The sequence below is a fragment of the Macrobrachium nipponense genome, chromosome 47 (assembly GCF_015104395.2).
Source record: "Macrobrachium nipponense isolate FS-2020 chromosome 47, ASM1510439v2, whole genome shotgun sequence".
Taxonomy (NCBI): Eukaryota; Metazoa; Arthropoda; class Malacostraca; order Decapoda; family Palaemonidae; genus Macrobrachium; species Macrobrachium nipponense.
In genome coordinates, this window is record NC_087222.1 from 1,681,978 (window position 1) to 1,708,552 (window position 26,575).

General features: G+C 42.3%; 1 protein-coding gene across 3 annotated transcripts in view; it reads left to right on the top strand.

Annotated features, from left to right (window-relative positions):
* The first annotated feature begins 462 nt into the window (after positions 1-462).
* Positions 463-26,575, top strand: part of LOC135204662 (gastrula zinc finger protein xLCGF3.1-like) — a 43,533-nt gene continuing 17,420 nt past the window's right edge. Inside the window, exon 1 of one of the 3 annotated variants that reach the window (XM_064234812.1) lies at positions 463-600. The gene's annotated coding sequence lies outside the window, so the exon portion shown is untranslated. Of the gene's footprint in view, positions 601-644; positions 2,767-26,575 lie in introns of those variants that run through there. The other 2 variants (XM_064234813.1, XM_064234814.1) reach the window with 2 other exon arrangements.

Sequence of the window (26,575 nt, forward strand, 5' to 3'; positions counted from 1 at the left end):
GCAGGGGAGCCATTTAAAAACGAATTCCACCTACTACTACTAATACCCATCGGCTAGAGTACTTATCATTATTCTAATTATCTATTAATGAAATAAATTAGCTACATTTTTTCATTACTTCTCAAATTATTATATCTAACTTTCCCCTTTTCATCAATTAGGTTTGAATCAAAACATCAAAATTCAAACGGGAACACGAACGAGAAGTCCTCAGGAGAAGACGCCCAAAACGTAAACAACCGACATTACCGGAATCCATTATTTGCCTTAAGAATACCATTAAGTTATCCAGTCCGGTAGTAAATTGCATGAATTTTTAATTATATTCCCACTGATTACTTACAGTTATCCACCAATTGACTTATTAGAATGAATGAAAACAATCGGAACCACTTTGAAACCAGAACAACAAACATAAATAATGTTAAATAGAAGACGCTTAAAATGTCAACAAAGCGACGCCATTGACTGGGATAGTAGGATAACTTTATTCAAACTTTTTATCTTATATAATAATTGCCGTCTTCAGAATCAAGACAATTCTTAATCACTCGTAATAATTGATAAATTTCAAAGGCAACTGATAATTACGGTAATAATGTGAGTTATAGATGTTTATAGATAATATAATTAACTTATATAGTTATGGTACTCCTATAGACCTTATTAGCCCTCTATGGGGACTTAACGTAAGATTGTCTAAATGAAATGAGTTATATTTTATGATTTCTTAACGATTTACTCATAGGCTAATGTCAAGTTTAAGTTGTAAGTTTCTGTAGGATCTCATTGCTGTAGGCTACAGGATGCCTGTATCCGGTATCCTGGCATACTTTATCCTAAGACTGTCTGGTTCAATGATACTGTATGATTTCTTAATGATTTCACAGAAGGTATAGGTACGGCAATTTAATCTATAACCTTATAGCCTAGGCTAGGCTATAGCCCCATATCCTAGGATATTTTTTCAATTTATCAAAAGACGAGAGTAGAGGAGAATTTATGCTACAAAATAAGTGGTGCAAATTGTGTCTTTCACCAGTTTTTGTCGTTTATTTTTACAGGTATTCTCTTACTTACATGGGATTACTATGAGATTCAGGGTCTCTGTAACATGGTTTTTTGGACTTTGCTCCTTGTCAAAGCATCGGATGTAGCTGAAAGTTGACGTATGTATATTTTACAACCACACACAAATTTTGTCAGCATTATCAATAACCTAAACCCGATAGTTTTAATTTTTATAGAGTAAAAATGATCTAGCCGACGCCATGGCCAATGATTACGAGCCAAGAGTCGAAAAACACTCATTACGTAAGCAAGGTAAGTAAGCGCCTTTTGACTAAATGTTGCACCGCCCATCCACCAGACAGAAATGCCGTCGGCTCTGAAACCCAAAGACTTTATGAATGGCGGAACGATACATAGATGTGGGGTATCAGTGCTAGCATAGTAATACTACTGTAGCAGTAGTGCCGCAACAGTATAGCAATAATATACATGAATTAAACGTTTAGACCAACTGCTGGGATCCTTGAGGATCATTTAGCACTTCTTACAACTACTCGAGAAATTAGTTTTTATAGCCAGAAGTTAAATTTTCTAATCCAACAATGCCCATGGTAGCCTTAAGTGTTATCCTGAATTATAACGAGGCGAAAGTGGGTGGAGCCTCATGAAGTCCCCATTCTGACGATAATTATTGGTGAAGGTTTAAAGCCAATATACGGTACCGGCTATTTTTTTTCAGTAAATAGGTTTGATAGCCAATAAATAAAAATTGCTTAACATTGGATATAGCAGTTATCAAATCAAGCTTGTCTACTATGTTTTTGGTAATTACCAACTATTCCCTACATCTTGTCAATCTTATTGTGACCTATAAAGTAGAATGTAATTTCTTTGGAAACTTATTTTGGGAGTTAGACTAATAATCGAAGTGTTTTTGTATTTATTAACATATTTTGTTGGTTTGTTCATTATGACAATTATCAGTGGGGAGGTTCCAGAGTTCATAAAGGTGTACTGCTTTGCTTGTATTTAAATTTGTATGTCATTGTTGCCAGAGGTTTAGCCTTCGTTACGTATAGCCAATCATCCATCGAGAAAGAGGGAAGAAATGATGTAATAAGTTACGTAACGAGTGCGTTCGAAACCTTTTCTCTGAGTAAGTTGGCCCGTCTTCAAAAAAGGTCACTTTTACATTATAAGTACCAAATTTATTCAACCTACGTAATGCAGAATACACTCAAAATTTATGTGTTGACATAATATGTATTCTGAATAAGCGTTATATTTATGAAATGCATAGATAAAAAGTTATTGCGAAAAAACTGTGTTACAGAGGCCCTGAATCTCATAGTAGGTTCCAAAAAACACATCGTTTGTTGTAAAAGTCGTATCTCGAATATAGCCTTACCTACACTGGGGTAATCAGTATCATCCTTGCAAATATGGTAGCCTAGCCTACACTACACACTATACTCTATACATATGTGGCATAGTAATTACTTAAATCAGCTAATTCTCTACATTCAATGCAGTTTGACTTATGATAATTCAGTACAAAGTGAAATTGAATAACACTAACAAGAGTTAGCCTAGCGTAGGGGAAAGAACCGAGTGGACTAGCTGATCCAGCCTTGGCCGCTTGTTGATACACCCTCTGAAAAAGTGCTTTAACACGTTCTGACACCGGAGATGGGTACCAATCACGAGTCATTGGTGGTGAGAGCAACACCTTGAGACCTATAATCTCCTTTCAAAGTAAGTATTTTCTCCAAAATTAGAAATTAAAGTCATATTTTAAGATTAAACAAAGGTTAATGAAAGTTTAGCCATGTGCAGTGCTAACATACCTCCATGACGCTTCCAAAATTTTTACTTAAAACTCCAAAAATGTTGAGGATTGACGCCATCTTGATGTTTTCGGAGTCACTTGTGTCCATAAACTTTCCATTCCATGTGCTAAATCTGCACACCACTTGTACCCATAGATGCTGGGACACTGTCTTCACAACCATCGTAAACAATGACGCCATCCGCCTCGGATCCAAGAAAAGTCACGATTTTTTGGTAGAAAGAAGAAGCGTGTGCTATATAATTGTTTAAATAAATAGTTAAACATCAGTATAATGTCAAGAATTGCATACATTTTTTTACATATTCTTGATAATTAAAAGTAACTAGATTCCTGACTCAAATATCAACAGTTTTGCTGTGAACAGTACCAGGGAAACAACCGAGTGGACTAGCTGATCCAGTCTTGCCCACTTGTTGATCCACCCTCCGAAAAAGTACTTTAACACGTCCTGACACCGGAGATGGACACCAGTCATGAGTCATTGGTGGTGGGAGCATCACTTCGAGACCTCTACTCTCCTTTTGAAGTAAGCAAAAGAACTTTTTTCACATTATGTTGAAGGAACTTCAATTTTTTGAATGGTATGCTTAAAGATGTAATTGTATTCTTGTTTAACCAATTAGATATTGAGTGAATAAGGGTGATCCACCTGAGTACAATGGATCTAAGGCAGTTGTTTCCCCTAGAGGATTTATGCTACAAAATAACTGGTGCAAATTGTGTCTTTCACCAGTGTTTTTTTTTTCTTTTTGCAGATATTCTCCTACTTACAGTGGGGTTAGGTTCCAAAAAACCCCATCATTTGTTGGAGAAATCATATCTCGAATATAGTCAAACCTACACTGGGTAATCAGTATCATCCTTACATATATGGTAGGCTAACCTACACTACGCAGTATACTCTATACATATGTGGTATAGTAATTATTTAAATCAGCTAATTCTTCACATTCAATGCAGTTTGACTTATGATAATTCAGTACTAAGAGAAATTGAATAACACTAACAAGAGTTAGCCTAGCATATACTATGGTATATCGTATACATATATAGTAGCCTAGCCTACAGTATACTATATATTACAAGTATGGCATAGTAATTATTAATATCAGCTTATTTTGGATGTTCGTTGCATTCTGATGTTTAATTCAGTACAAAAATAAATTGAACACGAATCAGATTCAGTCAGACGTTGTCATAATTGAATGGTGTGAGGGTGATGATGGCTACATATAATTATAAAATACAAACATAGAATATGCATCTTTTCCAGGTAACTTTTAAAAAGTCTTATATTCCTTCATTGTATCCAATAATATGTGTTTCTAAGTCGAAATACAACTTGAATACATGTAGTTGTGAACTAAATTATTTTCTTTGTAATAGATTACATTGGGGGCATGTTTATTGTGTAAAAAAAGTGATTCAGTTCGCTATTTTCACTTTATTTCATTGTGATACGAGCTTTACGTTCCTTATCTTTTATCAGCGTCAAAACAATAGTAAAATATGTTTTTCCTTGCCAGGTATTTTTGATTAAAATAGTTTTCCCTCAATTTTATCTACAGTTGTGTTTGATGGTATATCAAAGTTTACAGGAGTTTTATCCTTGTTGCTGATGCACGATAATAGTCATTAGCAGCTTGAACACTGTTTTCTCAGCTTCAGCTACAACTTGCAGTTTAAATTTACCAGCATATTATCTTCTGATCTTTTATCCATAGGGAATAAAGTTATTACATAGAAATATATCAGACCTGTATTACATAACGTCATTTCTGGGCTCAACCTGTGTCGTCCCGTGAAATGCTCCTTATAGCACTCATTTCTAAGGTATAAATATTGCTAAATATACAAGAGAAAAAGCCATATGGAATGCCAGGGTTATACCCAGCTTGCTCACCCTCATAGGGTGTCGGTATGGTATCTGGGGCGTGTGAAAACCACTACCTGAGGTCCTCTGCCAATTAGACTTCTCCTTTCTCAAATTCCCCCACTCTAAAGAAAGGCCGTTCCATGGCCATCTACTGCCCGCTACAGCTACTACTCACGCCCCGTCCGACATTCCTTTAATAGCACTTTTTGCGATCGCACGTGTGTGATATCGTGGCAAGTTTTTGCGTAATTTCCAATATGTCTGAACGTCAGGAAGCTTCCTCACCTAAGTTGAGTACTGCAATTGTCATTTTTGTTCACAGTAGGGTAGCGATGCAATTTATGAGTTTGTTTTTGATTGATGATACGTAGCAGGAGCCCAGCATGACGCCGCTCCCGAGTCAACCATCTTGTGTGCATCGCTACCCGCATGCATATTCATAACAATATCATGACGACTTTCAATCAGTTCTTCATACTGATTGTAGTCGTGTTTAACATTGATTTAAGCATTTGTTAGGAATTTTATGATGTTTGCATTAGATAAGATCGTTACCTGACGTGAGTGGATACCCTAGCCTACCCGACCAGACCAAGATTGGTTTTGGAAGGTAGGCTAGGCAGGGGATATCACGACCCCCTTCTTAGTTAGTATAGACTGACGATACCAGCCGATTCGTTGGTTTGCTTGTATAGCCAGTACCAGAGAATCGTATTCCTGGCTCGTCTGTAGGAATCTTTTACCGGTCCAGATCGAAATTCGATTTTGGAGGGTTAAGTTAGCCCTTATAGTGGCCTCCTTGTGATGTCCTATAGAGCCACCCTGGCCTACCTGACCAGATCGGAGTTACACTCCGATTTTGGAGGGTTAGGCTAGCTGCTCAAGTGGTCTTTCACACTCCCCCTCCCCTCTCCCCCTTCTCACGTCAGGACCTCCTGTATTATCTTATCAATTGTTTATTATTTGTAAGTGCGTGCCTATTTTATTGAAGGTGCAGTCGACCTTTAAGTCTTCTGCCCCCTTTGGAGTAGGTTGGTTCACAGCTTCTCGGAGGGTTGTCCCATCTGATCGGTTGCCGTGACCAACTGACCACGAGTGTGCCACTCCTCTCGGCGCCTCCCTCCCTCCAGGGCCCACTTCAGTGGGGCGATAATGGCTCACCATACATTACCTTCTGGTAATAACAGCTAGAGCCGTAACCTTGGTTGGAGGAAAAGGGGGGTGGTTGGGGGAGTGGGATAGCTCTTGACGCTCTGTGGGTATGACACCGGTTGGCGTCCACCTCGGCGAGGTAGGGATGGCCACCTAACTCGTCGAGATGGTATATGCCGGGTTTGGATTACCCTGTTTTCGGCACTCTATCCCCGGATTCCTATTCTTTTGCTACTTCCCCACTCCAGTGGGACCGGAACTAGGCTAGAGAATTCGTTCCCATTACATTGACAATAGCTACGATTCCCAAGTTGAGCAGACTCAGGCCTAGGTTTTACCTATTTTCCCTGTTTTGCTCCTACTAGGCCAGACCCGGAACTATAATTATAGCAATAACGAATAGGCGGAATACAGAGTAGGCGAAGACAGACAGAGTTTAATTAAGTAGTTTTAGAGTTTAGTTTTAATATTTATACCTCCAGGGTATGTTTCCGGTTCGTTTTTACTACGTCAGGTAATATCTCACCCCGCCGGGTATTCCGGGACTGGAACAACACATACCAAGTTCCCTTTGCTCCCCCTTTTCAATACTCTCTGTCAGTGATCTCTGCTTCCCACTCCGGTGGGGGCGGATTGGGGCTAAGAGAAGCGCTCCCAGAATACTGGGAATTGCTACTCCGGTGTGATCGGACTCAGGCCAGGTTTATCCTTTCCCTGTTCTGCTCGTACCAAGCCAATCTTGTTAAAGACACTCACGACGAGAGCTCGATTATGGATCCGGAGCACGCAGGAACTTTAGGAGATGAAAGAGTGTATTATTAGTAATTTAGTAAACATGCACGTCCCGCCGGACTCAACTCCGGCGGGTTTACTTAACAATATTCATGCCTGCCGGATGCAATTCCAGCGGGCCTATTTAGCCATACTCATGTATCATTTAAACTTACAGATGGTTCGGTGTCAGGAGACTGCATGCACGGCGGTTCTTCAACAGCCATGCGGACACGAGGTCTGCAGGTCCCATGCCGGGTGTGCAGTCCAGGTGGATGACCTCCTGGTGTGGCACCCTGATGGCTGCGAAGTGTGTTATACACTTGTGACTGACCTCACTAACGAGTCGGTAGGTACCATTTCAACTAAGTGATACTCTGAGAATTATATTGAGTTACATTGAGTTACGTAGATCAATATTAAATTATGGATCAATAGACATAAGGACAAGAGGTCCTGATTCAACTATCTCTTACAGACTCCTCAGGCCCTCAAGGCAACCCTCAAGATCTGGGTGGGCGGATTTGGTAGGAACGTCAAATCCAAGCAGCCCTACATGCTGTCAGAGGAGATGTGCTCCCTCCTCTACCCCAATGCGAAGATGTTGGCAGCTGTAGCGGCGGAGGTGGCGGCTCCTATCATAGCCAAGATCCGCGAAGAAACCCAGGTCTTACCGGAAGAACTGGAGGGACTAGGCGAAGAGGTCCCCGAGGAGGTAGCAGCCATCAGTCTAGAGCATGAGCCGATGGTCGTCGACACACAAGGACAAGGTAGGGAGGTAAGTGAGGCAGGTGGTCTCCGGACTAAAGTTATGTCCTTTAGTTCGTCTCATTCTTCATCTTTTTCCTTCCAGGGATTTACTGGGAAATCCACGAACTGTATGGACAGGTCGTGCTCAGTAATTCCTAAAATAAAAACCATTAAGAAGCCTCTACCGAAGGCTACCAAGCCCCCAAAACCTCCCAAAACGAGTTCCGCCAGTACGTCATCAGCTTCTAAACCGGTGGCGGACTCAGCTAAAGCTGCTCCCCCGCACCAGGGGTCGAGAGCTAAAGGTTCCAGAGCCAGACCCATGAAGTCCGGCTTTGACCCAGCAGCCTTTTCAAGTCTGCTTATGCAGGAGGTGGGCAACTTGGTTCAGACCAAGTTCCAAGAAATGTCATCTCAGCTCATTTCAAGCCTAGAGACGTCGGGACAGTCCATCCAGTCCCTGACCCAAAGGCTGCAAAATCAGGAGAGCTTGATGGCAGAACTCCTCCGGTCCGGACACACACAACAATCCTTTGTGGTACCGGACGCATCAAAACTCCCGCCATTCGTTAACAACAACCCATGGCGGCTCGCAGTCCATGCCCCATTCTCAGAAGGCATGTTGACAATCGAGGGATGTGGGACCCGGCCAGTAGAAGACTTTCAGTTCTACCCGCCGGGCCTCCAATTCCCCTTCCCGGGCTACATCTGGCTAATGGAGGAGGCATTGGTAAGGATGGATAAGGTCCCAAAGGAGACTGTTATCTACCCGAGAGACCAAGCCCAATCGGCATGGGTTCGTACTCTAACAGATTGGGAGTGTCTCAACACCAAGTTGACACCACATAAAGGCACATACACCATGTTCGTGGTAGGGGACGAAACTCCAACTCCATGCACATCATAAGTTGTAGAGCTAACCTTGCAGGCGGCAATGGATAAAAAACCAATGCCTCAACTCAGGGAGACAGACCTAACCTCCCTGCTCTTTCCGGGAGACCTGGAGTGCTGGGTGGATGCCCCAGCAGCATTTACAGTAGGAAAGCTCAACCCAGACTGTGCTTTCACTCAAATTCAGCGAGCGACTACCTAGGCTCCCGGAGGTTATGGTCAAGGCGGAATATGAGGCAAGATGTAGACTGAGTAGGTCCATTGACTCAGTCACTACAGCGGAGATGACATCCCTTGTCTATGCTGAAGAGTCTCTATTCAAGGCCCTAACGAAGTCACTATTACAAACCCTTCAGTGTGATGTATATGACTTCACCGTGGCAAGAAGGAACTGCAGGAAGCACATCTTAGCCGATGCTTCTATCAGACATGAGCCCAATAGGCTCATTAAAGCTCCAATCTGGGGAGCCAACCTGTTCCCTGAGGGTATGGTGAATACTGTTCTCGGGGAAGCATCCAGGACAAACCCGAACATACGAGTCCGCTGGGGTCTTATCTCCAAGAGGGAATTTGAACCCTCTGGAGCGGATCCCAGAGGCAGAAAGAGGCTCAGGAAGTTCCAGTCCTTCCCGACCTCCCAACCCCAAGCTGTAGTACAGGCAGTCCCTGTAGCCCAGCTTAGCCAACCCTCTACTTCAAAGGCTCAGCCCCAGCGACAATTTGTACTGTTGCAGAGCCAGCCGTCTCAGCAACCCCAGAGTTCGGCTGCGTTCGTCTCATCCCCGGCCTTCAACGCCTCCTTTGAAGCACAAGGGGCGTTTCCAGGCTATAACAGATTTGCAAGGGGTAGCCGGAGAGCCGGCGCCAGAGCCTCCACTAGAGGCAGAGGTTTCTGGGGGACCCTGGGAGGTAGGCCCTCATCTAGCCAGTGAGAATCCCCAGGTAGGAGGGAGGCTGTACCTCTTCCGGAACCGGTGGAAGTTCAGCAAGTGGGCTCACAGCATAATATCAAAAGGACTGGGGTGGAGTTGGATAAAAAGGCCTCCTCCACCAACCAGTTTCTATCAAAACCCAACGACCTAGTAGACTACACCAAAGACCTTCTTCTAAAGAAGGTAATAAAGAAAGTCAAATACTTGAAATTTCAAGGACGCCTGTTCAGCGTACCAAAAAAGGACTCGGACAAACGAAGAATAATTCTGGACTTGTCCCATCTGAATTCATGCATTCAATGTGACTAAGTTCCGCATGCTAACCATCTCGCAGGTGCGGACCTTACTTCCCTGTGGGGCCGTCACCACCTCTATAGATCTTACAGATGCTTACTATCATGTCCCGGTAGCAAGGCATTTTTCTCCATTCCTGGGCTTCAAACTAGGAAATCAGGCTTACGCCTTCAAGGTCATGCCATTCGGGCTCAATATAGCATCCAGAATATTCACAAAGATAGCAGAGACAGTAGTACAGGAATTAAGAGCTCAAGGGATAATGCTAGTAGCCTATCTAGACGATTGGCTCATTTGGGCAACCAGCGACAAGGAATAGAATCCCTAGAATACCTAGGATTCCAGATAAACAGAAAAAAATCCCGCCTCGTCCCGGCATCACGTTTTCAATGGTTGGGAATACAATGGGACCTGACCACACACAAGCTATCTATCCCACCAGAGAAGCGCAAAGAGATAGCGAAAGCCACGAGACAATTCCTCAAGGACAAGCAGACGTCTTGGAGGAACCAAGAAAGAGTCTTAGGTTCACTTCAGTTTGCTTCAGTAACAGACCTCCTGTTAAAAGCCAAACTGAAGGACATCAATCGAGTCTGGCGGACAAGAGCCAACAAGAGATCCTGGGACAAAATCTCCCGGATCCCGCCGATATTGCAGAAGAGACTCCATCCTTGGACGAAAGTCACGAATCTAGCAAAATCAGTACCGATACAATTTCCTCCGCCGGCTTTAGTAGTCCACACGGACGCCTCACTAAGCGGTTGGGGAGGCTATTCCCAGTACAAAAAGGTTCAGGGGACATGGTCGGTAGCATTCCGACACCTTCATATCAGTGTACTAGAAGCCATGGCTGTGTTTCTGACCCTAAAGAGACTAACTCCGGCCAAGAAAATCCACATCAGACTAGTTTTGGACAGTGCAGTAATAGTTCACTGCATAAACAGAGGAGGTTCCAAGTCGGCCACATAAATCATGTGATGGTAGCATTATTTTCACTGGCAGCAAAAAACCATTGGCACCTGTCAGCCACTCACCTGGCAGGAGTAAGGAATGTTGTCGCTGACACACTGTCAAGGACAACTCTGCTGGAGTCAGAATGGTCTCTAGACGCAATATCGTTCAATTGGATTTGTCGACAGATTCCAGGCCTTCAAGTAGACCTGTTTGCCATGGAATCCAACCACAAACTACAGTGTTATGTGGCTCCCAATTTGGACCCTCGGGCTCACGCCGCAGATGCCATGTCCATAGATTGGAACATTTGGCAGAGGATTTACCTATTTCCACCAATAAACCTCTTAATGAAAGCTCTAAACAAACTCAGGTCTTTCAAAGGACAGATAGTGCTGGTAGCTCCCAACTGGCCAAAGAGCAATTTGTTTCCTCTTCTGGTAGAATTGAGACTCCACCCCAGGCGGATTCCCAACCCGAGGCTGACACAAGTAGTACAAACTCGGACTGTGTCAGCTTCCTCAAAAATTCAGAATGCCCTAACTTTATGGACTTCATGAAGTTTGCGGCACAAAAGGATGCCAATATTGACATTCTAAACACATTGTTCCTAGAATCAGACAAAAGAGAATCGACGCTACGGCAGTATGATTCAGCAGTAAGAAAGCTAGCCACCTTTCTAAAAGACCCAAGGGTGCAGACAATGACTACGAATCTGGCAGTTTCATTCTTTAGGACTCTGTTTGAAAAAGGTCTAGCAGCTAGTACCATTACTACAACTAAATCCGCCTTGAAGAAAATATTTCAGTTTGGCTTTAATATTGATCTAACAGATTCGTATTTCTCGTCTATCCCGAGAGCTTGTGTCAGGCTGAGGCCAGCAGACTGTTCTCACACGGTCTCCTGGTTTCTATATGATGTACTTAAACTAGCTTCAGACACTGATAACTAATCATGCTCATATTTAACCCTTCTCAGGAAAACATTATTTCTAGTAAGTCTGGGCTCAGGGGCCAGAATATCTGAACTGTCGGCTCTCTCCAGAGAACCAAATCATTTTGATTTCCTCCCGTCCTGAGAAGTTCTAATCTCCCCAGATCGAAAATTCCTGGCAAAGAACGAGGACCCACAGAACAGGTGGTCTCCGTGGAAGATTGTCCCTCTTCCACAAGATCTATCTCTATGCGCTGTAAATACGTTGAAAACCTATCTGGACAGAAATTCTAAAAAGTCTTCAGGTCCCTTATTTATTAGAGAGAATGGCGGAACTATTTCCCTGAAGGCGATCAGACAGCAAATTCTTTATTTTATTAAACAAGCCAACCCCGACTCAATTCCACACGTACATGATATCCGGGCGGTGGCTACCTCAGTTAATTATTTTCATCATATGAACTTCGATGACCTTAAGAAATATATGGTTTGGAAATCCCCGACAGTATTTAAATGCCACTACCTAAAGTCCTTAGAGGCCCTTAAATATTCAACAGTGGCAGCAGGGAACATCGTTCCCCCTGATACAGCCTAGTTATAATATACTGACTATTCTTAATGGTTAATAACTACCTTTTAGTACTTTCTCTCCTACTTGCCTCGCTTATATTCCCTATCCTTTGCCTTGGCCCTCATCTGGATTGTACATCAACCCTCTCCTGTACTGTACATATTCATAGAATATTATACTGTATATAGTTATTTTTGTACTACTTGGTGATGGTATTACTTTGGTCATACCAGAAGCTTTGTACATATTTACCTTTGCTTATGATGTCATAAATTTAAGGATCACTATTGATAAGGAGCTCTATTAAAATGCATTATTAGTCAGATTAATTTTATTTCTCCTTCCAGTAGCTTCGTTCACACTGTACTTACCAAACTTGTGTGGCCAATTCTCTGTTTTCTATCTCACGGGACGACACAGGTTGAGCCCAGAAAAGGGATTTTGACAAGGGAAAAACCTATTTCTGGGTGAGGACCTGTGTTGCCCAGTGAACCCATCCCCCTCTCTCTTCCTCACCCTGAGATGGCCCAAGCTTGGGTGCTATTTCAGGAATGTCGGACGGGGCATGAGTAGTAGCAGTAGCGGGCAGTAGATGGCCGTGGAACGGCCCCTCTTTAGAGCTGGGGAATTTGAGAAAGAAGTCTAATTGGCAGAGGACCTCTGGTAGTGGTTTTCACACGCCCCAGATACCATACCGACACCCTATGAGGGTGAGCGAGCCGGGTATAACCCTGGCATTCCACATGGCTTTTTCTCTTGTATATTTAGCAATATTTATACCTTAGAAATGAGTTCTATAAGGAGCATTTCACTAGGCAACAGAGGTCCTCACCCAGAAATAGATTTTTCCTTTGTCAAAATCCCTTTTATAACATAACTACAGTAATTGTTGCCTATTGTACGATGGTTGAAATCAAGCAAGGCAGATGTTGTTATCCGATTCGGTTATACTTAGCTAAAAAGTTGTTTCTTGTTCAGTTGTTCCTGACTGTACACATTTACATAACGAGTATAACGATAAAACTACTTTTATCATTCTCTTTTAGTTTTTTGAACTTACTTATCTAGAAGATGGGATAAAGAACCTGCCTGAGGGGGTATCAACCCGGTATGCTTCACTTACTGCATGGTAGTTCTACAAATTTTTAATGTTAGATTTGATAAACTTACTGGTAAATCTTGGCCTAGAATGAGAGAGAGAGAGAGAAGAAAAAAAAAATTCACCTTTTTCAGACTGCTAACGTTTGCTCCATGTCTGTATTTATCATATCTTCTAGTACAATGAGTTAAAAAAGCAAAAGAGAATGATAAAAGTATCGTTAGTAACGTTATACGGCACTCCCCCCATATTCGCGGGCAACGGGTACCAGACTCCCCAACAAATAGCTAGAATCCACGAATAGTTGAAACCCTTATAAAACGCTTAAAACTCCCTATTTTGTTAGTTAAAACTCAAGAAAAACTCACTAAAGAAGTTTGTACCCATTTTTTTTAATAGTTTTATCACAAAAAGTGTATTTTATGGTGAAATTGCTAAAACAACTCAGGAATTTGTAGATATTTCTCAGAAAAATACAGCAAATAATGGGGGTTTATGTTCCAGAGAGAAATTCGTGAATACGCAAGTCTGTGAATACAGCGAGTTGACTGTAATCGTTGCTTAAATGCTACAGCCATAAACAACTGAATGAAAACAGTTGCTTTGCTACAAAAACCGACCAAATATGATAATAACAATGTTTTGCTTGCATTTCAGCTATTGTTTTATAGTACAAAAATTACTGTAGATATGTTAAAAATGACATTGATTAAGTAGAGCAAATATTTTATATTATACCTTTATTTGATACCAAGAAATTATTGGTAAGGAAACACAGTATTGCTAAATTTAAGATGTAGTCGCAGCAGAGGCTGATGAAAAAAATGTTCACACTACTAATGACTATATATATTGATTATATTATTGTCCATCAGCAACATGAATGAAAGTCGACTGCAAATAATAGAGGAGAAAAAAGTATTTTAATAAAAAATACTGGTCATGAAAGAACACATGCCAATTAAAGATAAATATGCAAATCTCGTATTATGAAATAGGATGAAAATAGCTAATCGAGTCTGTGAATTTTATTACATACTTACCGAACAATTATACAGCTGTAGGTTCACTACATGGCAGACAAAAGATTCAAACTTTCGTGGTGGCACCGCCATCACCGATGTAGGTGAGGTCATCTACCGCCACTCGAGGGAGGAACAGTTACAACAGACCAGGTGTAGTCAATTCGTTCTCTGTCGGCTTCTGGTTAACTTCGGTGGTTGGTGCAGACTTTTTCTTCATTGTTGGATGGTTATTGACTGTCGTATTTTGGTGAAGTACTCAACTTCGTGATTTTGCTAGTTGTTTGCTTTCAGTTTAGTTGAGGCATTTAGGCAATCATGTCAGATTCTATCCCGTCAGGTGTTAGGTTTTGTGCCGGAGGGTGCAAGGTTAAGCTTATTTACTGTCCACACGTGAAGTGCATTAAATGTAGAGGTATTGGGTCTGAGTGTACCCTCGTGAATCGGCTTGTGACGAATATAAAGATTGAAGTGACAAGTAATGGAAGGTTTTTCTTGCACATTCTGATAAACTAGTCAAGGATAGGACGAGGAAGGCAGCTCTAAGAGCTGAAAGTAAAGATAGTGTAGCCTCTTCTGCATCTTCTGCAGATCTAGTTTGTCCTGTCTCTCATTCTCCTCCTCCTCTAGCCATGTCCCCAATCTTGAGTCTTCCCTCTGTTGCTCCTTTAACTCCTTTACCAGCTCCCTGTGTAGTTTCTCCCGACACAATTGCCAGCCTCGAATGTAGGTTCGAGAAAAAGTTTGATGTTCTTGCCAGTACAGTTATGGAGTTAGGTTTTTTTGTTTAAGTCTTTTCTAGAAAAGGCTAATTCTAATAATGACGTGCCGAGTGTTAGTGCAGTGCTTTCTGAGGTGATGGCTGTTTGTCCCACCAGTTGTCTTAGATGAAGGATCCTGTCCCGCTTCCCCGCCTCAGTGAAAAGACATACCGGAGGTCCATGGGAGAATGGTGGGGTTTGCCCACAACAGCCGCTTCCTCCATCAATCCTGTAGTGTGCCAGCAGGTTTTGACAGAACAAAATTGGTAAGGTGTTTCGTTTGCCGCTCTGTTGTCATCTGAGTTGAATGATTCCTCACCCGTAAGGCGTCATAAGTGGCGCATTTCGTCAGTTTTGCATCCATTGAAAAGACACGCGACTGCAGGAGATTCCTCCCCTCCTCCTGCTAAGAAGGCCAATGAAGGGGATGAAGGTCCACGTCCTTCTTGTAGTGTCGCTATTTCTACTTCTCCTCGAGATCATTTTTTGACTTTGAACATTTCGGACCTTCAAGGTTGTCATCGTATTTTAACTTCTTCAAAACGTTTGACGCTTGTACATTCGTCGAATACTCCTTCGACTTCTCACGTGACATCCGCTTCGATAAGTATGGATCCTCCGGTGTCAAAAATTTTGACTCTTGTGACTTCTAGCATTTCAACCATGAGTTATGCTATTTTGACTTAGGATAATTCTAATCCGTTCCCTCTGAAACAGTTGGAAGAGTTGATAGTTTATTTGAAGGGCATGCAGTCAGCCCCTAAGCCAGCTAAACCTTCTCTTTCTCCAGTTTTGTCGGAGGAAGGAGAACAGGAAGCAGACTCTATTCCATCATCAGTATATTCGAGTCCTCTGCAGTATCTCTTGGATACATACCCTGATTACTTTAGCCCGGCAGCTCCCAGGTCTCCCACTTCGAGTTTTATGATGAGAGGGAAGCATGTAGACACCCTTTGCTTCCCAAATTAGTTTTGTCAAAGGCTTTGAAATAGTCTTTTCTTATTGTGGAAGACTGGTTATTGACTAAGAGAGTCAGGCAAGGCTTCTTTTGCTTTTCCACTGTTAAAGCTATCAACAAGAGATACCGTTTTTATGTGACAGGAGAGGCTCCTTCCTTAGGAGTTTCTGCCTCCTCCCAGGAGGACTTCTCCAGTCTTGTCGACGATAATCACACAGTGGCATTTTCAGCAGCGAAGTTGTTCTTTTCTTCCCCCATATTAGACGATTTGGTCAAAAAACTTTTTCTGGACTTGATAGTCAAAGCTCTTGGTTCAAAGATTCCGGAAGATGTGATGTCAGATTGGTTAGGGGTTCTTTCGTGTACCGACAAATCTGTCAGGGACGCTTCTGATGAGACTGCCTATGTCTTAGCCTTTGGGACTCTTAAGAAGAGACAACTTTGGTGCTCCTTCTTCACGAAAGGAGTTACTGGTTCCTAGAAGTCAGCTTTGCTTTTCTCACCATTAGATAAGCAACACTCATTCCTGGAAGAGACAGTTAATGCTATTCTTTTTACTTTGGAGAAAAAGTCAACAAATGATCTGTTGGCCCAGTTGACTAAGCAAGTGAAAGCCACTCCTGACAAATCTTCGTCTCCTTTGCAGCAGCTTTTCATGAAGGTAGAACCAGGTCCTTTGTCAGCACTCGCTCAAACCTGCGGCCCCCTTCCAAATCCACAACAAAACCTGCTTCTCCTGCTTCTAAGTCTTCCTCCAAGTAATATAACTATCCTTCAATCTCTGGTAGGTGCCAGGTTGCACCTGTTTTGGGAGGAGTGGAATTGCAGAGGGGTAGACCGTTTGGTGGTCCAAGTTCTTCACCTTGGTTACTCTATTCCTTTCCAACTCCTCCTCCTCCTCTCTCCAATGCGATGATCACATTGTTGGTTTACTCTTCAGGCTCGGAGAGGTTTTTAGATCTGGCCCAAGAGGTGAAAGCTCTCATTCAGAAGCCAGCAATAGAGTTAGTAATTGACAAGTTTTCTCTGGGGTTTTACAACTGCCTTTAAGTAGTCTCCAAGGCATCGGGGGGCTGGAGACTCATGTTGGATGTGAGCGCTCTGAACTTTTGTCTCGAAAACAAAGTTCAATATGGAAACAACCCATTCGTTCCTAGCGTCGCTTGGCCAAGAAGACTGGATGGTCTCCTTGGACATGCAAGATGCTTATTTCCATATTCCAATTCATCAGGAATCAAGGAAATTTCTTCAGTCTATTTTCATGGGCAAAGTACTCCAATTTCGAGCACTGTGTTTCGGTATTTCAATGGCTTCTCAGGTGTTTATCCAAGTATTGGCACCTCTAGGGAAGTGGATACATCTGGGTATCAATGTGGCACTTTACCTGGACAACTGACTTCTCTGCCCCTCCTCGGAAAGCCTGTGCATGAAGGATCTAGAGAGAACTCTTTGTTTGACACACTCATTAGGGATTCTTGTCAACGAGAAGAAATCACAACTGATTCCGACTCAGAAAATTTTATATTATGGAATGACTTTCAATACTCAAGCTTTTCGGGCTTTTCTCTCCCTGAAAAGAGTTCAGTCGTGTCCTCAGGTAGTTCAGGAGTTCCTGAACTGTCGATCTTGTTTCACTCCAGTGGATGAGTCTTCTGGGCACAATATCATCGGTAGAGAAGTTTGTAAGATTCGGAAGTTACATATGCGACCCCTTCAATTCTTCGTGAAAGCATTTTGATGCAGGAAGTCTCAACCCAACACGAAGGTATTCGACATCACGAAGGAGATAAAAAAGGATCTAGCATGGTGGCACTTGGAACCGAGACTCTCGGAAAGCATTTCTCTTCCTCTCCACCCAACCCTACAGTTCTTTTCCGGCACTTCTGACGTAGATTGGGGAGTCTTAGGAGAGATGAAAGTGTCGGGAATATGATCGACAGAGCAGAGTTCCTTTCACATCAGATTAAAGGAGTTACTAGCGGTCCATCTAGGTCTGCAAGTGTTCGTTTTTGCCAGATCACAGGGAAAGTGGTGGTAGTACATGCAGACTACTCCACGGCATTGTCTTACATTCGAAAGCAAGGGGGAACACGCTCTTTTTCGCTTTACGAGAAAGCAAGGGACCTTCTTTTATGGGTGGAAAGGAAACAAGTGTCTCGATTCCTTGGTTCGTCCAGTGGAGGATGAACGTTTTGGCAGACAAATTAAATCGGGGTCAACAGGTTCTTCCATCTTACTTGCCACACCAGGCCCCTGGTCGCTTTCGCCTGATCAGCTTGGCTGGCTCAGCTCATTCACTGCCTAGTTCCAAATCATGTTTACGTGATCTGCTCTGCTAACTCAATTCAGCTCAACCTGCTTGGATAAGCCGAATCGAGTACTCAGCACTGTCTGAGAGAACTTTCCACTCTCCTCAGGTTGGTGCTTTGCTATGGCATGAGCACCCTTTTTCCCGTGCTGTTATCATCACAGGTTGATGATCACCCATGGTCTACCTCTTTTGCTGGTTCTTCTAGCAGGACAGGTAGGAATGCCTTTTCTCCTTACCTGTTCTCTTGACTCTCTCGGTTGTTACGAGAGGTGTAAGGTGGACAGAGAGAATTCTGAAGAGTGTGTCTCTTTTTTGGAATTTGGCTACAAGGTTTGGCATCTCAAGATCAATCCTCAGATTGTCTTGTTGTACACTCGGGTAGTCAAGGAAAGTTTCCTTGGGTCCTGTTGAATCTCCTTTCAAGGAGAGAAGATCAGGAGTTTCACACCCCAGAAAACCTGGGAGTGTTTTCTTTTTAGATACAAATATCCTCGATTTTTAATTACCAGAGATCTTTGTGCACATTGATCTCGGGGGATGGGACTGTAGCTTCCCCTGTGAATAATCCTCACTGCTAGAGGCCCTTGCTCTTCCAGGAGAGACAAGGTTTTCTTAGGGGCGCTGCATTCTTTGTTTGTGAGGGTGTTCTTGACTAGATGATTACCTATCCTCCGAACGAGGAGTTCATTCAGAGTTTCGAGACACCCAGTCAAGCTCTATTCCTCTCTGCTGCCACGACAGGAGTGATTCTTTTTTACCTCAGAGAGTTCCTGTGCTGACTGCAGATTGCACTGTCTCTGTTTTGCCTAGACTTAGGTCTCACATTGTTTCTCTTTGCCACGAAGGGTATCTTCTCTTGCAATATAAGACAGTGAGCCTGGATGATGCCTCTATGGTTCTCCTCCAGGCAGTCTCCTGTATTATCTAAGCCTTCATTCCTTGAAGGCTTTGTCTTCTTGGAGTCAATCACTCCTAGAGAGGACTCTGCCTTCTGGAGACCGGTGGGGTTGCGGTGGGGTTGTTTCTTCCCTCCCAGCATCAGCCAGCAACCAGTGGGCAATTCTGGTGCTAAGAAAAGGGACATTCTCCTAATTCAGATCTCTAGTTTTGTAAGTCCCAAAGTCCTTCTCGACCCTTAGGAATGGCAAGGAATGTGCCAGGGCATCTGCCTTGTTCTCTGGGCAATGGCTAAGACCCTTAGGTCTCTGTATTTGCTTGGGCCGACCTTAGGGTCGGACCAGCTCCTCCTTGATCCCTAAGAAGTCTCAGGCTTTGAAGGACAATTGTGGAAATAGCCAGACTTTTTCTCTCGTAACAGGTGTTCTACTGCTGGTGCTTGGAAGAAGGGTTGTCTGTTGAGTCTGGACTTCATAATACAACAAGCTGAGACCAGGTAGTAGGTATCCTTCCTTCAAGAGAAACACCTGCTATCTTCTGGGTTTAGACAATCTTCCATCAAACTTCTGTGCCGCATCCTCTCCCGTTTTCTCGTTTGGGAAATAGCTAGTTCGGCTAAGAACTAGTCGTCTACGGTGTCCTGTTGACGCCATAGAAGCCTCCCCTTGTGACACCTTTGCCTTCACTCTTCATTGTAGAATGAAGGAGGTCTGCTTCCCAAATGATGAGTAAGGAATTAGGCTGGTGCTCGTTCAACAGGACCTTTTGGCCTGCATATTCTCCTTGTGACATGCTTGAGTTATCAGATGCACTGAACGAGTATGATAGGCTCATACCTGTAGGACTGCTGTCTTCAAGATGTTCTACCAGATGATAAGTACTTTCTTATAACATCCTGAGATTCAAGGTAGCCTTTGGGGCCTCCCAAGAGTTTCAGGATTTGGTTTTGAGGCACCCAGTGGTGTTGTTGAGCAACACCACCATATGTAGTGGCATTTATCACCAAATAAGAGGAGTCTCATTTCTCTCCTGTTTCAGTTAACATGCAGGTGCTCAAGTGTAACTGTAGTGCACTTGATAGCTCTATCAGCCAAACACATTTCTGGATAAAATGTATCTGCAGCAACTCAGCCTCTGGATTCGAGTGATAGGGCAGGTGCTTCTTTCCTCAATCTTTCACTGAGAGATTGCTCGTCATAGTATTGTTTCTCCTCCGTCGAGATTTAAGTACTGATGAGAAACTTTTCTCTGTCTTACCATCACAGGGAACTACCCCAGGTGTCTGGGTAATATTTGACTCTCATTTAGGGTTCCTGTCTCATGCTCCGCACACTATCTTGCAAACATCACCAGACAGAGGTCTGTCTTGGAAGACTCCATGTCATCTTTTTGTATACTGCTCAGTACAACAGAATTCTGTGTGTCTTCTACTCCATCGCACCTGACCCATGGGCCACTACAATGACTCAGGATGACTTTTTAGGGACAAACTTGGCAGTTTTTGTCTTCTCTCCATATTTTTCTAATTTGCAAGTTGTTCAATAAACATTGTTCACCCCTAAATAAAAATGAATGACGGCAGACTTCGCCTTTCACCTGACCTGTAGCTCTGCTTCCTAGATACTGAGAGGAGTTCTTCCCTGACCCAACCTTCGGTGTCAGCAACACAGGAAGGGTTCCTCAGGCAGTACATTCCCTGTGTCTTCACGACTTAAGACTATCCAGTTTTCCTTGCAAGCACAGGCTTTCTAGTTGAGCAGGAACAGAAATAGCTGGATAATTCTTGCAGTTCTCTGTTAAATCCAAGGGATTGGAGCCATTTTTGCTAGTTGGTGTCGTTGATGGGTCTTTTTCTTCGGTCAGAGCTCCCAGAGTTGCTTCTCTCCTATTCATTTTTGACAGATGTAGGTCTACATTCGTCCTAGTCTTTCACCTGAAAGTAGTAACGTTTCTCCTCAGTCGAGACTCAACCACTGATGAGAAACCTCTCTCTGTCTTGCCATTACAGGCACCCCGAGTCTCTTGTTGGCATTTGACTTGTTTAGGGTTCCTGTTTCCCAAGACGGCACCTCATCCTGCAACAGCATTGGCGAAAAAGATAGACAATTTGCATGGATCTTCATCAATATCACAATGACTTTTCACTAGTACTACTGACTCACACAAGGAAGAAGTGTCTAAGGACACATCTTTCTACTGGTTTTGTGAGACAATCGGGAGGAGGTTCTCTGCAGCTGATGACAACATCACCTCTATGCTCCTGATGAGAGATCAGAAAACCAGTGGCTTAGTTCATCCCTCGCAATCTAGAGGAATCTGTCAGTCTGGATACAGAAATGTGGTCTCATTGGACTACATTTATATCCATCTACATTCGGGTGTTGCCCACAAGTCCTCAGAACCTTTTATCCTTGGACCTGTGGTGGCTGCTCGACAAGTTGTTTTCTTACCCAGCTCCTTTAATAGGACAGATAGCATCTCGCCTAAGGTGTGGCACTGAAAGTGAGAGGGATTACAAGAGTGCCTGACCCCTCCTCCCCCTACTTCTCTTCCTTTGGGTGGCTAATAGGACTCGAACCTACACTTGCTGGAACTGGCGTCTGATGCGGTAAGTCTACACATCGAGCCCCCTTTTTATTTTTCTTTCTAGAAGCGTAGAAACAATCCCACTCCATCTTCTAGCAAGAAGAGGAAAGAGTGACTGGCAATAAGACAAACCCTTTTTGGATCTTTTCCTTACAGCCTCTGACTAGACTATTCCCAGCTTTTTTTCTAATGACTTATGATACCTCACCCATTCAGAAAGGTTCAGAAGTTTAACATTAGATCCCACAGTTTCTATACTCCAATCAGTATGTCAGAGCCATGGTACTCCCTCGCTCTTCCAACCAAGAGGAGTAACCTAGGTGTGTAGAACTCCAGTCATTTCAGAGAGACTTACTCATATCCCTCCCTCCAACTAGTGAGTATTCCTAATGTTAAGGACCAATGGTTTGTATATCTGTAGGAACAAATTACAATTTTTGTTAAAAGTAAACTGTGTTTTTCCTAACTATACAAACCTGAGGTCCTTTACATTATGTACATTTCAACCCGCCTCATTCCACCCCTCGATCTGAAACCTAGGCTGAAAGGCAAACTGTAATATTTATATCTAGACAGGCAGGTATTGCCGCCTACCTGATGGTAGTTAATGCCTAACCACCTGGTTCAAGAGTTTAATGGATATTTTCCAGCTTCACCTAATGTAAAGGACCTCAGGTTTGTATAGAATTGCAGTATCTCCAGATTGATGTTTTTATCTGGGACTCTTGTAAGTAGTAACAAGTCAAAGGTTAAGTTTTGAATCCTGGGGTTTGATGGACCTGATTTTATTTATCGCTGTAAAATCCCACATGCACAAGGTATGGCTGATTTCACTAAGTTTGGACAATCTATTTATCATCGGAAAAATTTGGAGTGTAGTTGAAGTGAACTTCTTTGTTTATGTAATTGCTATTTACGATTCTATATACTATGTATACTGACAGGGTGGGCAGGACTTCCACTGTAGTCAGTGGTTAACTATGTACTCCAACTTGTTTAAAGTTAAACGACCACTTTCAGCTGCACTGAAAATAATTCCTATTAAAATTTAGTTATTTTATAATGCTGCATTTGTTCTGAATTAGTTTTAGCTACCTCCAAAACTGAATGTGCAGTATGATATTTCTGTAATCAAATCAGACAACCATTTCAGTTAGTGATCATTTAACATCACTTAAACCCATTTCGTATCTTGAATGTCAGGGTTTGTGGAATATTGAACCTGATATCAAAAAGGAGATCCAACCTCTGGTAGAATTGTTTGTTTCCAAATAAAAAAGGCTTGAGAAGTCATTGCATCTCTTATCAAATTTGCCCCAATCATGGCCCGTGTGTACTACTTGAATGGTCCACAAGGCCCAATCTTTGTATGAATTAAAAGGAAGCAGGTCAGCACTGACTGGCAGTTGGACATCTTTTATGTGAATGTCAAAATTTCAACAGCCAATGTAAATTTTTGGAAACAAATTAATCTTTTAGACTAGCCCAATGAGGGTCAAATATTTTGAACAAATGGTCTGGTTAAACAACTAAATGATAAGTGTTGTTAATGAACAAGTTTTGGTTTTGTAGTTCACAGGAATTAAACCTAGTATGGTATTTGTATCTCTCTCCATAGATTTATGTACATTACATTGCAGAATTATTGTACTTTCTTTTTTAAGTGGTATACTGTATGTAAACCAATGCAAACAAAACTTTAGATTAGTTCTATAGTACATTTTCATTTTGAAATATTTAAGTGAAAGTAGGATATTTTAAAATGACATATTTTTAGTTCATATTAATGTGGAATTACCCACATGGACACGAATGGGAAGAATTACATTTTTTCACACATGTTTTGCACTGCATTAGTCTAACATTTGCATTGAAGCTTTTAAGTGCTTAGTGTACAATCTATTTGGTACTCTACTGTGCAAAGGAAATTTCTTTGTGCTAATGGAGATCACATCTCTTTGTCACAGATAACCTGTACTGTTGTTACGGATGATCACTGATAATCTGCTCCAGAACAGGTTTTCTTCAGTATCCTGTAAATTTTCCTCAGTAACATTCTAGGAAAGTGATATAAAAGTGAAGACATTGCTGTAAGAGAGAATGTCCATGAATTATATGTAGTAGTTAATGTAAGCTATATAGAACCTTTAGTCACTTGATGACACAAATGCATTGTTCAAAACCCAGTCTGTTAGTTATTCATGATGCACTGACTGACATTTGTTCCGACACAATACACAAACTTGATGTTCTTTGCAATAGGAATTACTTACAGCAAAGCTGGCACACGGCTGATAAAATTCTTGAAGGTTGTTAGGCAGTAACTACCATCTGGTAGGCAGGGAGACCTCCCTGCCCAGATCTAAACATTCCAATTTTGTTTTTGGCCATCTTCAGATGAAGACGTGTTTTCATGAGATCTTGCTCAACTGCCATTAATTGATTTTCCTGGTGGTATCTTTCTGTTATTGTTTTGATATGTTTTCAATATACTGTATTTGATATTAATACTGTTGATATGCAGACCCACTTTGTGTGATAGCCTTGCAAGCGGCCTGTCCCCTTCATGTATATAGGGATCAGCAATGAGGGTATATGTATATACACCCTTACACTATTTGCACCCTCTAATAGTAAGGGCACAGCAGTATATATTTAGTATTGAATTTGAGATTCATGCTTACGCTCCAGGAGGATTTACTGGGGGAAACTTCAGAAGTTTGACCATAGTTTTTTTCTCCCGGTATTCTTCCTTCTCCTTTGCCCTCTTCTCTCACTTGTCGGGCAAGGAAGAGGGGGTGGTGTGTATGGTGTTGATGATTGGGGATCTCCTCTCGTTTCGGAGGGCAATGCCCTTTGGTATGAGAGGAGTATCATTCTTTATTAATCATGTTTTCTTTTTTTCTGCTGGCTGACAGTGAGCGATAGTAAATCACAGCAGTAGATGGTTGGCTATCTCTTTGTTTTGGTTATCTTAAACCTTGAGATTGTACCTGTGACATGATAGCATGCTCTGGCACTGGCCCTCGATTGTGTGTATTGTTCTCCTGCTGTGAATCATATTAAAATGCTGCTGTTTTCTTGAAGATTTATCACTGGACAGCATCTATGCCAGCTGCCTTGTGATTATTGACTCTACTTCTGATAATGTCTGTTCTTCATCCTGTAGAAGAAGTCCCGCTGAAGAACATCTTCTCCATCGCCTTTCCCTTCCTTTTCTGAAGCTCAAGGAGCCTGGAATCTGGACCGGCCTCCTCTGGCCAAGAAGAGGAAGGATGATTCTCCTTCCCTAAGAAGTCCTCCTGCAGGATTTCTAAGGGACTGCCTCCTCCTGAGGAGGTAATTGGAGATTTCATCGGCTCTTCCCAACCATCGGGTTCAGGAACCGATTCGCTTGCCCCTGGGCTTGTGTTTCAGGAGCAACGGGAGTTCAGGTTTTGGCTTGTATTCCCGTCACCTGTCGAGAGGTGAACCTCTCGACAGGTGCTGTGTTGGACGCTTGTTCGCAAGTCATTTTGAGTGCTCATGCTTCTGATGACACACGAGCATCCAGAACTGCTGACAGACAATCTCAGTTCAGGCACAGAACAAGAGAAGGTGTCACAAGTACTATTCACTTATTAATAAATATTAATCACAAGCTATGCAATAGCACTTGAAGGTTCTTTTAGTCTTTTAAATGTTGTAGACGAAGTGGTGATAAACAAGTATATGAGCTTTTTAAAGTTTTAATTATAACATTAACAAAAAGATATAACATTTAATTGATAATAAAAGTGAATAACATGGAATAGTCACGTGAGTAAAACAAATATCAATAAGTAAGAACGGTGGTCATTTCATCATTAATAACGTACGCAACAAACAGAAAAATGATTGCTATCTGATTTTACATTTTATATATATATATAAGCAATAGGTATCTTATTTAATAATAACCAAAATACAGGGAAAAGATACCGAGTACACCCGCGGATACTGCCGTGCGGTCGGTCACTTATCCCTTGTGCATAAGGCCACAACCCTCAAACATGCTTTCGTGACTTCGACCGGCCAATAAACACTCTCTCTCGATCATAGCGACCAGTGCCCATTTTGCGATTACCGTAACATTTACCACTAAACATCAAGCACCAATACTTCGGTGACGGTAAACAACCAACGCCGACGAAGAGCACTTTCAAGTAGGGCTGATGTATAAAATCCAAGGTGGCAGGGACCTCAACCTCTTCCGCACAACAGCACCACGAATGCACTCCCGAGTTATTTCTGCTGATCCCCATTTCACTTCTGAAAAGAGAGAAACAGTAACTAAACAACTGTCCAAAACAAAATGTCAATTACCAATCTTCATTACGGTAACAAGAATTCGTTGGTAATTACAGTTGGGTCTTTAACTCGGCTTTAACTCTGAAATCCCTATATACATACAAACAGTACTTATTATGATGTAAATATAGTTTCAACCTAAACACTAAACAAATATATAAACACACGGTGACAATACCTCCCCCCTTAAAAAAGAAAATAACAATTTTCTGTACTTAACTTATATACATTTCACATCTGCTCAAATAATCAGCTCCAACATTCTCTGAACCCTTTATAACTCTTATATTGAAGTGATATGGTTGTAGACTCAATGACCATCTCATTAATCTTGGATTTAATTCTCGAGCAGTCTGAAGATAAGCCAAGGGCTTGTGATCAGTCTCCAGAACGAAGGATCTTCCATACAAATAGACTGCGAACTTCTGAATCCCCCAGACTATGGCAAGGCACTCCTTCTCCACGGCGCGCATACTTAGTTTGTTCCCATCGGTAGCAATTTTCTACTTTCATAAGCAATCGGACGCTTCACTCCATCCACTTCTTGCAGAAGTATGGCACCCAATCCAGCGTTCGAAGCATCTGTACGTAATACGAATTCAGCCTGCAAATCTGGAAGTAAAAGAAT